This window comes from Chrysemys picta, chromosome 5, assembly GCF_011386835.1.
Source record: "Chrysemys picta bellii isolate R12L10 chromosome 5, ASM1138683v2, whole genome shotgun sequence".
Classification (NCBI taxonomy): domain Eukaryota; kingdom Metazoa; phylum Chordata; order Testudines; family Emydidae; genus Chrysemys; species Chrysemys picta.
The window spans coordinates 44,658,396-44,672,909 of NC_088795.1; positions in this window are offsets into that span (position 1 = coordinate 44,658,396).

Sequence of the window (14,514 nt, forward strand, 5' to 3'; positions counted from 1 at the left end):
GTTCTTTATCAACATTTCTTTATTAAGCCTTGCGATATCCCTGGAATTAAGTGGTATCTCCATTTTCCAGATGAGATAACAAGGTGCAGAGATGTTAAGACCAAAATGTGCAAAAACTTTGGCAGGCTTAACGAGGCTTCTTGGTGCTCAGCTAGAGACTCAGATGAGAGCTGAGCACTGGGAGGTTTTTCCAAACTGGGTGCTAACTTGTCTGAGTACCCAATGGTTTAAGTGCACCAAGAGGCATGGGGATGTCTGTCCAAACAGCAATTTCAGAAGCACTCAGGGTGCTCAAAAATTTAGTTGTGTTAGAGGCACAACTAAGCCAGGAGGGAGAAGTTACTGTGCTCAAGGGTCAGTCTTCACATGGCTGCCCTGCAGACTGTGAACCCTTCAAAGAGACAGCACACAGGGTGGGTGAGGATCCCACACACAGTTGGGAGAAAGAAACAAAGATATAGGGACAGGCAGCTATGATTTACTGGGTGGTTATAGTATTAGTAGAAAAAGGAGGAGGAGGATAAGGACTAGAAGAGGTGGGGGAGGAGGAAATGGTTGGGTCTCGCATATAAAGGTTTGGAAGGTTTATTTACAGGAGAGAACAGCGCATGCGAAGGCTTCAGCACAGCACCTGATGGTGAACATGGTGAAGCAACTGGGGGAAAGGGTGCAACAGGATAATGAGCTGAAAAAGAAGAGGGAGCTGAGAGTTCATCCTAAAGGATCCGTGCACTGCACTCAGCCTCATCGCCATAGAGCCTTTTCAAATAATCATCAGTGACACTGCTGGCATCTGTCAGTCTGCTGCCTCTGAATGTCTACAAGACTAACAGACTGCCTAAATGCTGTGATCCACAGGGTTACAGACCACATTAGATTCCATAGGTATGTATTCCAACTTAGGCTGGATTTCTATGCCATGGTAAACTTTCCATCTGTACTAGTCATTGTACATAGCATATATATCTCTCTGAGAGGCCCAAGTATGACATAACCCTGGTAATCTAGCACCATATCTGAAAATGCTGCCTTTGCATCACGTACAGCCAATATAATAATGGAATATGTATTTTTTTCTTATTTCTATGGCAGCATAGGCTGCAAGAGTCCTAGTCCACAGAGTGTCTTATCAGCTGGATAGGAGGGTTCTTCCTTCTTCTATTGTGGCAGAAAAAAACTATATCATATAAACAAGAAGGGTGAACGATGCCAAGTGATACATGGAATGAACAGTGCATTCCTCATTACCAAAGAGTGTTAAATAAATGTGGTACGTCTCAAACAATTGATTCAGGCCTAATGATGACTGGGACCAGAATCTACATTCCTTCACTGGTTAGATTCCTACTGAAGTTAATAAGTTTTACTTGAATAGGGATAGTAGGATCAGGCCCAGGGGCGGCTCCAGGCACCAGCGCACCAAGCGCGTGCCTAGGGCAGCAAGCCACGGGGGGGCGGCCTGCCGGTCGCCATGAGGGCAGCAGTCAGCCTGCCTTCAGTGGCATGCCTGTGGGAGGTCCGCCGGTCCCACGGCTTCGGCAGCAATTCGGCGGTGGGTACGCCGAAGGCGCGGGACCAGCAGACCTCCCGCAGGCGTGCCGCTGAAGGCTGCCTCACTGCCGTGCTTGGGGCCACAAAATACATAGAGCAGCCCCTGATCAGGCCTTTAAATACAATAACTGCTGCTAAATTGGGATGTTAATTTCACCAGGCCCCAATCTTCTTCCTATTGAAGACAATAGCAAAATTCTTATGCACTTCAGTGTCAGCAAGATCAGGTCCTGATTAGGCGATGGGGATGGGCTAGCTGAGTTTTTGGTGGTGGTAGAACAGAGAGTCAGATTGTCATTTATACTAAGACCCCTTTACATTGCTCTGGCAGTGCTAAGGGGGCTTAAAGTGTGGCTGTAAATTACAGTATTGTAAATGAGAATCTGGCTCAGGGTTTCCGATATACAATCAGAATAGATTTTTCATGCCTTGCCACATTGTACATAATATAATAAACCCATTTAAAGCTCTATTTTGCAAAATTAACTTAATCTGACATTTGCTAGATTGTGAATGTTATTAATCATATTTTACATATGGATGTCTTGAAGCATTTTGCTCATTTTTTAAAAAAGCAAATCATCTGTTTAGTACGGTCAATTAAATCCTGTTCATTACAGTCTGTTAAAAATAGCAAATGCTAAACATACATGGCTTTTAATAAACAGGACTTAAACATCAGAAAAATGTAATAAAGCAGATACTTAAGATGGGCATAATGAAAAGTGAAGGTTTGTTTGACTGCAGTTTTTTTAACATCTACTCTTCAACGCTATGTTTGGTTTTGGGTTTAAAGTAAATAATTCTCCTAGATGAAGTAATAAGAGAAATAGAACCAGGAGCTGACCTGTGCTGAAAAAATTTATTGCAAAGAAACTGGTGGACAGGAAGGGAAAAAAATCCACTTTAACTACAAAACAGTAAGTGCTAAGACTTTAATAGCTTTATTGCAATGAAAATGTTTTTCATAGAGTCAAAACAGATTAGTTGCGTGGAAAATATTAAATTCTTCTACTAAGAACCAAATGGTGAACATTCCAGTTAATCTAAACAGATTTATAGCTCCCATCATACAGTGTTTTTCAGCTGGAGTGTATCCTCTATGATGCTTTGGCACTCTAGTCCTGGAACAAAATACGTTAGAACAGTGTACAAACTAGAGAAAAAAGTGATCACATTTGCCCTCTCCTTCTATTTGTTTCCCTAATTTTTCACAGCTCCCCTTTCTTTCACTCTCTCTTTACTTTCCAACCAGCACTGGTGAGAAGTGTGGCTCTAACATACCCATGCAATTTTGAGCACTCATTTGGAGACAGAATGTGGAAATCACAGCCTTTGCTTTTGCATCTCCTATCATGTGATTGCACTTATGTGCAGTGTGTGCCAGACTCTCGCTAAAACAGACTTGGGTGAGATATGACAGAACTCTGCCACACAGTCAACTTGGAAGGTGCAAAACTGACTATATTCCCTTGTCAGCCTAAAGCAGGGACTGTGTTAGTTTAGCAGAAGAAAACACAACTTTTTAAAAGGAAGCTCATTAATTATCCTTTTCCTTGATTCTATTAATCAAACAGATATTTGATTTCAAACTTTTCTAAGTATTGCCCTAGTTTAGTAATGTTTGCAGCTGCTCTGTACTTCTGCCAGCACAACCAGGCCTGTGTAAGTGCTGAGTATTTTCCCCAAAGCCTCCATCCATATTGAAAACAGACTCACACACTGAATGTTTAATGCAGAATTGTTTCTGGCAAAACTGCAGTGTCAACATAAAATGATGTAAAAGGGAATGCCTTTTTTTGGTTTTACATTTTTACACGTTTACATTTCTTTTAGAAATCAGTAAAAATGTGTGTATGAAACCAAGCTTAAACTCACTTGCAAGCAACCAGCAGCAAAAAAGACAAGGTTTAGTAGCTATATAAAAATATTAGGATTTCACGTCAGCAAAGTTTTACTTTGAGAAAAAGATATTACAAAAATACCACCGTGGAAAGCTACAGAATAACAAAATGGTGGGAAATGCCCATGATCTTGGAGAACGTGGTTCCTTCTGAATAATTCCCCCAGAGGCACCAACTTCTAATGAAAACACTTTAAATTGAGCAAGAACTGGGGTGACAAAGATTGGTAAATGCAGAGAACCTGCCCCTCCCTGTCAATGTCCTGTACTCCCAAGGAACTATTTTGAGAGAAGTGATAACACCAGATCTTGGCAACAGTTTTGGAGCAACAAGCTATGATGTTGATGATCTAGCTATAAACATCTCCCCAAATTGTTCATCAGCTCTGTCTCACAATTGGCCTTATCCGAATTCCACTGAAGTCAACTGGAGTCTTTCCATTGACTTCAGTGGGCTTTGAAACAGGCCCAGTATGAATTACATCATCAGAAAAATAGTCTTTGGTATCCTCACTTTTTTAAAAGTAAGATTAGATAATGAATTACAAGAGGAATGTTGATAAAGTAACATTATTTCATGCATAGGGAATACATGTTACAGTGGTATGGTATATCAGTTGTATTGATCTTTAGAGAGACAACGTGAGTGAGGTAATATCTTTTATTGACCAACTTCTGTTGTTGAGAGACAAGCTTTTGAGCCACACAGAGCTCCTCTTCAGGTCTGGGAAACTTACTCAGAAGTTCACAGCTAACTACAAGACGGAATTGGTGTTTAGCATACATAGTTAACATATTTCAAGAGACCATTCAAGGTGAAATAGCCTGTTAACACCCGACCAGTCATAAGGAGGAAAGAAAGGGGGGGACAGGTGGAGGGTGGAGAGGTGGGTTATACACTTACACTGTTGTAATAAGCCATAAATCCAGTGTCTCTATTCAGTCCATGATTTTTAGTGACTAGCCAAGTTATGAATTTAAGCTCCTAGGCTCATCTTTTGAAAGTGTTGTGCTGATTTCCTTTGAGGATGAAGACTGAGAGGTCAGATATAGAGTGATTGCGCTGTGAAAAGTGTTCACCCCAAGGTGATATGGTGTTTTTACCTTTTATCATTTTTCTGTGTGAGTTCATTTGAGAGTATAGTGTTTCTTTTTTTCACCCACATGATTGCTATTGGAACATTTAGTGCACTGGATGAGTTACAGAACATGTTGTGATAGGCATGTGTAGGACCCAGGGATCTTGAAAGGAGTGTTTTAAGGGGTGTTGATCATTGCAGTAGTGGAGATATGTCTGCAGGTTTTTCATCTGTTGTTCTGGCAGGGTCCGGTGCCACTTTGAGTTGGTGTGTCCTGATCTGTGGGGAGCTTGCTTCTGATGATGAGTTTGGAAAGGTTGGGGGTCTGAAAGCCAGAAGAGGGGCTCCAGGAAAAACTTTTTGCCATTGAGTATTGGTGGAAGTTGTTTAATGATACCCTATATTGGTTCCAGTGTAGGGTGGTAGGTGACAACGAGGAGCGTGCGGTCAGATGGCTTTTATTTCTGTATTGAAGCATGTTCTCTCAGGATATTTGTGTATCTCGTTCTATGATGTGATCTCAGAGACTTGGAATGTTAGAATAAGGTAGCTGGATTAGTCAACAGATGATACAGTCATAGGCTGATGATAAATTGTACAAGTATATGATATTGTGCTAGCATGTCATACATTTATCACCTGCCTGTACAATTTACCATCGGGAAATCATCTTTACATAGTGGGGTGTTTGTGTCTATGTATATTAAGCATGTGTGCAAGAGCATATATGTAACAAAGGAACATTAGGAAGATTAGAGCTAGGTTAAGCAGAATAAGCATTCTGGGTGATAACTCTTTGCAGAGTTAGGGTCTTTATGTGGTTTGAGTAATGCAACCACTTTGGCCTGTCTCTACAATTTGGGTATCTGCATTGTCTCCAAGTAAGAATTAAGGAAGCTCTCATACAGAAGTGCAGCAATAGTTCATTAGATGTACAATCAAGTCCAGCAGCCTTTCCACATTTCAGGGTTTTCATGGCTATTGTCAGTGCTGAGCAGTTCATTGTGGACATTGCTGTCTCTGAGGAATGAGTAAAGTTCCTGCTTGACTTGTTTAATTCTGCGCTTTGCTTTGTGGACTGGTTTACCATTTAAGATGAGTAAGTACATGATTTGATTGGGAGAGACTGCAGTGATGCACTTTAGCTGTTGTCCATCGGGATTCAGCTTACAAATGGCAATCCATGCTTTTTTGCTATTATGGCACAGGTTTGTTATTTCAATCAGCTCCCTCCAGTGGTCACGCTATTTCTTTCCAATCTCTCTCATAAACATTTCCCTGAACCTAGTGGTTCTTAATATCTTATTTCTGAATATCTCTTCTATTGTTGACGTGTCTGTTTTGAAAGCCCAGGTTACCTATAGGGTATGTCTACACTGCAATTAAACACGTGCGGCTGGCCCATGTCAGTTGACTTGGGCTTGCAGGGCTTGGGCTGTGGGACTGTTAAATTGTGGTATAGATGTTCAGGCTCAGGCTGGAGCCTGGGCTCTGTTACCCTTCGCCCAGGGTCCCTAGAGCTCAGGCTCTAGCCCTAGCTCAAATGTCTACATCACAATTTTACAGTCTGCAGACCGAGCCGTGCGAGCCCATGTCAGCTGACATGGGTCAGCCGTGGTTGTTTGATTGCAGTGTAGACATATCCATAGTGTGCAACATCCTCTAGGGCAATGTTTTTGGGCAATCTTCCACATTAACCAGACAAATTCTCCATAGTGCTTGTCTGTCAGTTATATTAGAGAGTGATTTATCCAATTCAAAGATAAAACCTTCCCAGTTAGCCTTTCTGAAGTTGAATCTTAGCAGGGGACTTCATTTTTTCCTGAGTTGTATTTTAGCCTCTACTCTTACTTGCACTGTTCTATACTGCAGTCTTGATATCATTGTCATAACCTTCCTTCTGAAGTTACCTGCATTTTCAGAGGTGGCAAAGATTAGGCCAGGATTGTACCCCTGGTTCCATCATGCACGTTGGAAGGTATTTGTCTTTGTAGTACTTGAGCAAGGTCAAGTTGTTTGTCTCTCTGTATCTCTTGCAAGCACGTGATATCTACTTTCATGCCTGTTAATGCATGTCCTTACCTCTAGGGTGGACACAGCATTGCAGGAGGCTTTCCTCTCCTCGGCTGTGATGATCAGTCCCAGCTAGTCCCTTCTCTGAACTGCCTTACTGGGTCTTCTGTGGCACAGCTCAAGTCGCGTACCACTTTGATGCCCATCCAGGGTTTAACAGAAGAGTCCAGAAAACAGAAAACTCAAAATCTAATGTCTTTCAAGCCCATCTCTTGGCCTCTAACACTTGCCATTTGTAGCTTCTTTTATTCTATGTTTATCCTCTTGGTCTGGAGGAGAGGTAGGGGAACCCAAATCCTCCCTCTCTTCCAAGTTCCAGCCTAAGTACCCTGTTTAGGTGGTTACAGACCATCTCCTCAATCCGTTCACCATTTTCCCTGGACTACTTCTACCTTTCCTTTGCTCATCCGCATCACCACAAGATTTGCAGACTCTTGCTTCTGCCCTGATTTTGCAGTCCCTCATAGCTTCTCCTGGGATCAGCTACAGAAGCATTTCCTAAAAGACAGTCTCAGCTCTTCCCTATGCCATCTGGATTGTACTGCTAGCAGCTCTCAGTCCCTTTCCTTAAGACAGTCAGTAACTCTCACAACTCCAGTCCCAGAAAGAGAGAGAGAGAGAGAATCTCAGGAATCTTGCCTTCGCTTAGTCAGTTGCAAGGCTTTTGCCAGCTACCTTCAGCTGCACACTCTTTCTAATTAACCTTCCAATCTCGAGAGTTCAGCAAGCCAGCCCTCTCCTGTCAATGTCTGTCTGCTGTGAGGGAAAAAGCAACCTTTATGCTGTTCCCCTTCTCCCAACTCTTTCCCAATTGGTTGGGTGAGAGAGGAGGCTTGCCCTGTCTTTTCTACAAGGTTACAAGCCCTTAAAAGTACAGTCTCTGGATTCCTTCCCCATCACCATTCATTCTCAGAACCCTGTCTCTGTCTCTGTCTATATATCTATTGGACTCTTCCAAACCCTTAAAGGGCCAAGCCAGATGACAGGGTGACCTGACCACTTGGCACTACGGCCCTCAATGGCAGACCATCCCATCATAATGCCAGATAGAATGTCAGCCTTCTCTACAGAGAATCCCTTCACAATGAAACTGATGATTGGAAATGCCATCTTTGGCTGAGGTTCTGTAAGAGTCCATTTACGTCATCATCTATATCTGTCTTTTGTTACGGTCTCAGTGCATATTTTCAGATTTGTTCTTTCTCATGGTCAGTTGCAATGGAAGATTAACGGGGTCATGACATGAATGTATCTGAAATGATATGGTAGATAATGTTTCCTGTGATAGTGGAAAGGATTTTAGAGTTTGAACCTTGTGCTTCTTATAACAGAAGTGTTACATAGGTGAGAGAGGGAGTAATTCTGTATTAACAAAGGGGTTCAACTAGAAAAATTTAACAGCTCTTTTTCATCGCTAACCTCTTGATGATTCAAGTATCTAGTCAGAACTAATGAGAAGATCAAAGGAATCTCTTTATTTGACTGAGACATTTGAACTTACTTTTTGGATACAATTTTTCTAATTTAAATAAACCATCAAACCTCAAAAGTTCTATTGGTCACTCCCAAAACATCCAGAGAACACCGTGTGCAACTCTAAAAGATAGCTAGCCAGATGCCCAAGAGAGTGATGGGATACAGTATGTGCGTGCATGTGTGTTAGTAAGAGAGTCCAGATGCCCTGCTTTTTTCAGCAAGCAAGGAATTAATTCCCTTCTTAGACTGCAGACAGTGTATAGAATATGGTAATGATGGATGGCTGGAGTGCAAGGCTCAATCAGGCTTTTGCAGGGAATACAGGCAACTCTATAAAAACATCCAGCTGATGGTTAGAAGAAGTTGTTACTAGGCAGGATTGAAACTCATGTTATTTTTATGTTTATGTAAAGCCATTTCTATTCTCTTATTGTAACCAATATGCCCTAAAACAACAAAATAATATCTTGAGCACGAAAATTTGCTGACTGGAAGAATGTTTTTCTTTGCTGAACCATTCCACTTGTTTACAATGTGTTACTATGGTTGGATGAAAATGATTTAAAATAGTCAGTTTCATGAAACAGCCAAAGAACTACTGACTTTTAGGCATCATAAAGCATTCTTCTCCAGCTTATACAAACAGGGTGATGTGCTGCCTTTCCAATGTACGAATTTGGTAATGAAAGGACTAGTCATTCCATGAAAACAGGGAAGACGATTCTTATCTGAAACATGGAGTGTTGATTGCAAAAATTCATTGTTTTCATTAAAATAATCACTGTACTTTGAAAAACAACCTGTATAACCTCAGTATTTTGGTCCAGTTGTGATTTTGACAAGTGACTTTGGGAAATTGTGGTCACATACCACAGGATAAAGTTTTTCAAGAAACCAATCATAATGCATTTGTAAATTAACCTCTTTAGAGACATATTTTAAAACCGTGAAAGAAATTGCATGTCCTGTGTAAATTCAGTAGATTTGTTCAGTCATGATTCTGACAGGTGAAGTGAGATAACTTGCAGAGGTGCATTTTAAGTGACTTTATAGAGGCGCATCTGTAGTAGAGCTTTAGATGAATATAATCCCTCCCCCACCCATCCAAATCAAAGGCCACTTCCAACAGAGACCTCGTGTAAATTTCATGAATGTCTAGCTCTCAACTAAGAACATCAGTAGTTTCCATTGCTTTCGCTGCAGTGAATTCTGTTTTGGGTTAAGAGTCTTTGAACAATTCCAATTCTGATCCCAAAGTGATATTTACTAATTTACTGTTCATAATGTTCAGTACAATACATTAGACTGATAATCTACGTTCATATTTAAAGTCAGAAACCAAAATAAGCACATGGAGTTCTGTCACTGACTTTCATGATTATTTATCCATTTATCTGGCTGCGTCTATCTGGAAGCAGTGCCATGAGTATTGCCATGTTAATTCATCTGTTCTGGAAAGTTACTCTTGAGAGTAACTGAACTGAATACAAAATTATTGTAAAATGGATTACCAGACAAGTTGGATTTCTCTTGCCATTTGCTTAACTTAATTCAGAGCTGATGGATCATTCAATTGGCTCATGGATATCTGAATTATCAGAGCATAGGCAGGTACACTGATTCATAGAATCATAGACTATCAAGATTGGAAGGGACCTCAGGAGGTCATCAAGTCCAACCTCCTGCTCAAAGCAGGACCAATCCCCAACTAAATCATCCCAGCCAGGGCTTTGTCAAGCCTGACCTTAAAAACATCTAAAGAAAAAGATTCCACCACCTCCCTAGGTAACCCATTCCAGTGCTTCACCACCCTCCTAGTGAAAAAGTTTTTTGTAATATCCAACTTAAACCTCCCCCACTGCAACTTGAGACCATTATTCCTTGTTCTGTCATCTGGTATCACTGAGAACAGTCTAGATCCATCCTCTTTGGAACCCCTTTTCAGGTAGTTGAAAGTAGCTATGAAATCCCCCCTCATTCTTCTCTTCTGCAGTCTAAATAATCCCAGTTCCCTCAGCCTCTCCTCATAAGTCACGTGCTCCAGCCCCCTAATCATTTTTGTTGCCCTCCACTGGACTCTCTCCAATTTTTCCACAGCCTCCTTCTAGTGTGGGGAGCAAAACTGGACACAGTACTCCAGATGAGGCCTCACCAATGCCAAATAGAGGGGAATGATCACATCCCTTGATCTGCTGGCAATGCTCCTACTTATACAGCCCAAAATTCCGTTAGCCTTCTTGGCAACAAGGGCACACTGTTGACTCATATCCAGCTTCTCATCTACTGTAACCCCTAGGTCTTTTTCTGCAGAACTGCTGCCTAGCCACTCAGTCCCTAGTCTGTAGCAGTGCATGGGATTCTTCCATCCTAAGTGCAGGACTCTGCACTTGTCCTTTTTGAACCTCATCAGATTTCTTTTTGTCAAATCCTCTAATTTGTCTAGGTCCCTCTGTATCCTATCCCTACCTTCCAGCATATTTACCACTCCTCCCAGTTTAGTTTCATCTGCAAACTTGCAGGGTGCAATCCATGCCATCCTCCAGATCATTAATGAAGATATTGAACAAAACCGACTCTTGGGGCACTCCGCTTGATACTGGCTGCCAACTAGACATGGAGCCATTGATCACTACCCGTTGAGCCCGATGATCTAGCCAGCTTTCTATCCACTTTATAGTCCATTCATCCAGCCCATATTTCTTTAACTTGTTGGCAAGAATACTGTGGGAGATCGTGTCAAAAGCTTTGTTAAAGTCAAGGAATAACACGTCCACTGCTTTCCCCGCATCCACAGAGTCAGTTATCTCGTCATAGAAGGCAATTAGGTTAGTCAGGCATGACTTGCCCTTGGTGAATCCATGATGACTGTTACAGATCACTTTCCTCTTCTCTAAGTGCTTCAAAAATGATTTCTAGAGAACCTGCTCCATGATTTTTCCAGGGACTGAGGTGAGGCTGACTGGCCAGTAGTTTCCCCGGATCCTCCTTCTTCCCTTTTTTAAAGATGGGCACTACATTAGCCTTTTTCCAGTCATCCGGGACCTACCCCGATTGCCATGAGTTCTCAAAGATAATGGCCAATGCCTCTGCAATCACATCCGCTAACTCCTTTAGCACCCTCGGATGCAGTGAATCTGGGCCCATGGACTTGTGCTCGTTCAGCTTTTCTAAATAGTCCTGAACCACTTCTTTCTCCACAGAGGGCTGGTCACCTCCTCCCCATACTGTGCTGCCCAGTGCAGTAGTCTGGGAGCTGACTTTGTTCGTGAAGACAGATGCAAAAAAAGCATTGAGTTCATTAGCTTTTTCCACATCCTCTGTCACTAGGTTACCTCCCCTCATCAGTAAGAGGCCCACACATTCCTTGACCACCTTCTTGTTGCTAACATACCTGTAGAAACCCTCTTGTTACTCTTAACATTCCTTGCTAGCTGCAGCTCCACGTATGATTTGGCCTTCCTGATTTCACTCCTGCATGCCTGAGCAATATTTTTATACTCCTCTGTGGTCATTTGTCCAATATTCCAATTCTTGTAAGCTTCCTTTTTGTGTTTAAGATCAGCAAGGATTTCACTGTTAAGCCAAGCTGGTCGCCTGCCATATTTATTATCTTTTCTACAGATTGGGATGGTTTGTTCCTGCAACTTCAATAAGGATTCTTTAAAATACATCCAGCTCTCCTGGACTCCTTTCCCCCTCATGTTATTCTCCCCAGGGGATCCTGCCCATCAGTTTCCTAAGGGAGTCAAAGTCTGCTTTTCTGAAGTCCAGGGTCCATATTCTGCTGCTTTCCTTTCTTCCTTGTGTCAGGATCCTGAACTCGACCATCTCATGGTCACTGCCTCCCAGGTTCCCATCTTTGCTTCCCCTACTAATTCTTCCCTGTTTGTGAGCAGCAGGTCAAGAAGAGCTCTGCCCTTAGGTGGTTCCTCCAACACTTGCACCAGAAAATTGTCCCCTACCCTTTCCAAAACCTGCCTGGATTGTCTGTGCTGTATTGCTCTCCCAGCAGATATCAAGGTGATTGTCTTGTCTTGAGTCACTGGCATCATTTGCACTGATTCACCTTGTTAACTGCTGAGTCAAAATTCCGCAAGAAAAATAACAAAGTTGTTCCACCTACTGTTTAGTCCATTGCTTTATTTGCCACCATTTGAATGTTTCATGGTACTGTATTTATTAGTGATCTGCTATTGCACAAAACAAAGGCCAGAGTTCCCTTGTGGATGCGGGGTATCACATCCATATTATCAGTTTCTTCTTTACATTCTTAATTACCACCCCCAACCCTCAAAATCTAATGACTGGAGATTCTGAAGTTGACCATTAGCTAGAACTAGCACTTGCCAAAAAGTGGAAAGTTCATAAATGATTTCAGTAGTAAATTCTCTGCCAGTATCTGACCGCAATAAAGTAGATTTCAGACTGTCAAGGAAGAGGCATAAGCATTCAAGGACAATTTCTTGCAGTTTACGTAGGGCATGTCTACACTATTAAATTAGGTTGATTTTATAGAAGTCGATCTTTAGAAAGCGATTTTATACAGTCCATCATGTATGTTCCCACTAAGCACAGTAGGTCGGCTGAGTGCGTCCTCAATACTGTGGCTAGCGGAGTGGTGCACTGTGAGTAGCTATCCCACAGTCCCCACTGCCCATTAGACTTCTGGGTTAAGCTCCCAATGCCTGATGGGGCAAAAACATTGTTGCAGGTGGTTTTGGGTACATGTCATCAGTCTCCCCTCCCTCCCTCCTTGAAAGCAATGGCAAGCAAGCGTTTCACACCTTTTTTTCCTGGGTTACCCATCCAGATGCCAAGCATGGAACCTGCTCAGCTCAGCATTGCTGTTGTGAGCATTGTAAATACCTCACACATTATCCTGCAGTATGTGGCGAACCTGGCTAGGAGTCGCCAGCACGAGGACGATTGTGAGGAGGACATGGACACAGATGTTCCCGAAAGCACGGGATGTGGCAATTGGGACATCATGGTGGCAGTGGGGCTGGTTGATAGAGTGGAACACCAATTCTGGGCCCGGCATACAAGCACAGACTGCTGGGACTGCATAGTGTTGCAGGTATGGGATGATTCCCAGTGGATGCGAAACTTTTGCAAGTGTAAGGCCACTTTCATAGAACTTTGTTCCGCCCGGAAGCGAGGAATACCAAAATGAGACCTGCCCTGACAGTTGAGAAGTGAGTGGCGATAGCCCTGTGGAAGCTTGCAACGCCTGACTGCTACCGGTCAGTCAGGAATCAATTCGGAGTGGGCAAATCTACCATAGGGGCTGCTGTGACCCAAAAAGGCAAGGCAATCAGTGACCTTCTGCTAACAAGGGTAGTGAGTCTGGGAAATGTGCAGGTCATAGTGGATGGCTTTGCTGCAATGGGGTTCCCTAACTCTCGTGGGGCGATAGACAGAATGCATATCCCTATCTTGGCACCGGACCACCTTGCCAACCAGTACGTAAACCGCAAGGGGTACTTCTCAATGGTGCTGCAAGCATTGGTGGATCACAAGGGACATTTCACCAACATCAGCGTGGGATAGTCTAGAAAGGTGCATGACGACGTTCACATTTTTAGGAACTCCAGGCTGTTTGAAAAGCTGAAAGAAGGGACTTTCTTCCCAGACCAGAAAATTACCATTGGGGATGTTGAAATGCCAATAGTTATCCTTGGGGACCCAGCCTACTCCTTGCTCCCATGGCTCATGAAGCCGTACACAGGCGGCCTGGACAGTAGTCAGGAGCAGTTCAACTATAGGCTGAGCAAGTGCAGAATGGTGGTAGAATGTGCCTTTGGATGTTTAAAAGCCCGCTGGTGCTGTTTGCTGAGTAGGTTAGACCTCAGCACAACCAATATTCCCATTGTTATTGCTGCTTCCTGTGTGATCCATAATATCTGTGAGAGTAAGGTGGAGACGTTTATGGCGGGGTGGGAGGTTAAGGCAAATCGCCTGGCGGCCAATTTTGAACAGCCAGACACCAGGGCAATTAGAAGAGCACAGCTAGGCATGCTGCGAATCAGAGAGGCTTTGAAAAACAGTTTCATGACTGGCCAGGCTCCGGTGTGACAGTTGTGTGTTTCTCCTTGATGCAAAACCTTCCCCTTTGTTGAATGTACTTCCCCGTAAGCCAATCCCCCTCTCCCCTTCGACCACAGCTGACAAAGGAAATAAACTCCCTATTGTTTTGAATCCATGCATTCTTTATTTATTAAAAAAAAAAGTGAGATCACTGACACGGTAGCCCGGGTGGGGGAGGAGGGTTTAAGCATTGGCCTGCTAAACCCAGGATTGTGAGTTCAATCCTTGAGGGGGCCATTTAGGGATCTGGGGCAAAAATCTGTCAGGGATGGTACTTGGTCCTTCTGTGAAGGCAGGGAACTAGACTCAATGACCTTTCAAGGTCCCTTCTAGTTCTGTGAGATA